Source organism: Montipora foliosa, chromosome 11 (genome assembly GCF_036669935.1).
Source record: "Montipora foliosa isolate CH-2021 chromosome 11, ASM3666993v2, whole genome shotgun sequence".
NCBI lineage: Eukaryota > Metazoa > Cnidaria > Anthozoa > Scleractinia > Acroporidae > Montipora > Montipora foliosa.
In genome coordinates this window covers 17,307,732-17,310,231 of record NC_090879.1, presented here as the reverse complement: position 1 = coordinate 17,310,231, position 2,500 = coordinate 17,307,732, and the positions used below count along the sequence as shown (strand labels likewise).

The following is a 2,500-nucleotide window of genomic DNA, read 5'->3' as shown; positions in this document are numbered from 1 at the left end:
AGGGACACTTTGTGTTGGATGTCAAAATTGGGTGTGCATCTAATTAGGATCAAACCTGGACATAAGTGCACAATGTAGCTTTGATGCTGTCAAGGAACAAAAATATTGATATGATACATCACGTCAGATCCAAGAGAAGGCCAGAGAGAAGAACAAGGACCTGGATATGGTCTCCGTCAATTTAACCAAGGTCTCTGACATGGTCAACTGAGATATGCTGTTGAAAGTTCTGCATAAGTTTGGTTGCCCAGGAAAGATGATCCAAGTGTAATGATATGATGGCATCTGTGATGGGAAGCAGTTCAGGCTCTGATACCTTCCCTGTTAAAAATGGAACTAAGCAAGGTTGTGTGATGGCCCCTGTCCTGTTTGCAATCCACTTCTCAGCTATGCTACAACTTGCTTTCAGAGACACTGTTGAAGGTTTGAATAGCCAGTTTAGGATGAATGGTAACTTTATCAACGCGCAATGCCTCAAAGCCAAGACCAAACTAAGAGAACTGTTTCTGAAAGAGTTTTTATTTGCGGACGACTATGCTCTGATAGCACTCTGTCTCCAGGAAGTCCAAGCATTAGTTGACTGTATTGCTCATGCTGCCATAATTATACTTCAGCCTATTAATCAGCCTGAAGAAGACTGATATTAATTATGCCTCAACCAGAACCTGGACACCCTGAACAGGACCGTGTTGTCATGACAGCCAACACCCTCTAAATGATTTGTCAAATGAATGCTACTTGGGTCGTATTCTGTCAGTGCCCAACTGGATGAAGATATAAATCGGAGATTATCCAAAGCGAGCTCAGCTTGTGGTGGTCTCCAGCACAGACTGGGGAAAGATCATGGTATCTGCCTGGAAACAAGACAAAGGTCCACCAAGCAGAAGTGCTCACCTCCCTGTTATATGGCTGCGAAACATGGACACTCTACAGGCACCGTATCAAACATCAAGATGCATTTCATTTCCACTGTCTTTGTTCAATCTGTAACATCAAGGGGCAGAACTAAGTACCCAATACAAATGTTCTTGCAAGATGTAACATGCTAGGCACAGAGAGTCTCTTTATCAAATCCCATCTGAGATGGGTTGGTTGGATGTAGTGCACATGAAAGGCACTGGCTTACGGGTAACGGTAAAGCCTTGTTCTATGGTCAGCAAAGCTCTGGTGCCAGGGACCAAGGTCACTCACTGGACACTCTCAAGGCCTGCAAGATAAACCTAAATTCCTGGGAACTGGAAGTTCTGGACAAATTAAGCCAGTTATCAGCAATCAAACTGATAAATTCTTGGGTGGCAAAAGCGCAAATGACCGCATAGAATTATTATTCGTCGGAAAATTTGAATTTTTAAAGCATTATTGCTCAGAGGTTATATGGTATATGGCATTCAAGTATTCAGAGATTTTTCATAACTCAACACAGTTTATATATTCAGTACTTTATTCTTGACTGAACGAGTGAAATCAATAGCTTTGTGCTGACGAGGAAAATTCCCCTATACAGCACATTAAATTGGTCTCCTAGTTTAAGATCACATAACAAATAGTTTAAATGAAACACCTGAATAACGAATACGTGATAATGTTGAAGTAGCTCTGTTAAATACCTGAATTGCTGAGCCTGTAATTATTTGGATCATTCACTGACAAAAATGTACATAAACAACAGCTCAAAGTCCATGCAGATTACAATGTATTACAGGGTTCATGCTACTCCTTGAAGTCCTTGTAAAGCCCTGGAATTTAATTTTGGACTTCAAGGGCACTTGAAAAGCCCTTGAACAAAAGGATTTTGTGGAAAACTGCTTGAAAACTCCTTGAGTCTTTGCTTGGGTAAAAATTGTTAAGATTGCATCATGCTAAGTTAATAAAGAGACGTTTAAAAATTTGAGCCCAAATTTGACTATTGGGGAAATATTAAAACATTCCGTGCATGAACTCAAAAACACTGAAACACAGTGTATGGCATAGAAACTGTCTTACAAGTACTCTTGAAAACTCAATTTCTGGTTCTTGAAAACTCCTTGAATACTCCTGGAATTTTATAGACAAAATCCAACATGAACCCTGCATTATCTTCAAATCATAATATCATATTTTAAAAAACTTTGATATTGTGTGTAAATGGTTATGTGCATAATTGATAAATCTGCTCACAAACTTTTATGGATAAAGTTTGTGGAATGAATTTGGTACAAAGTGTAGGCTACCTTAAGTCTTTTGTTCAAACATTGGAGAGTTATTCAGTTGTTTCAAAATTGTTGATGGTTATAAAATTTATGTTTTGATTATCATGTCAAACTTGATCTGCAGGAGGGTGCAAATTGACAGAAAAATATAGTTTTTGTATAACCCACATGTATTTCAACAACAGTTCTTAAAGCAAATAGCAACTTTTGTATAATTTTGCCACTGAGTTTCCTCTCTGAGCAACAGCTTGCTGTTCAGAAAGCTCCAATCAACTATAATTGTTAACTATAATTATTCATCTTTCACATGT

At 38.4% G+C, this 2,500-nt stretch overlaps 1 protein-coding gene across 1 annotated transcript in view; it reads left to right on the top strand.

Annotated features, from left to right (window-relative positions):
* LOC137974873 (protein WBSCR14 homolog) overlaps positions 1-2,500 on the top strand; it is a 30,623-nt gene that overhangs the window by 2,621 nt on the left and 25,502 nt on the right. The gene's annotated exons all lie outside the window — the stretch shown is intronic.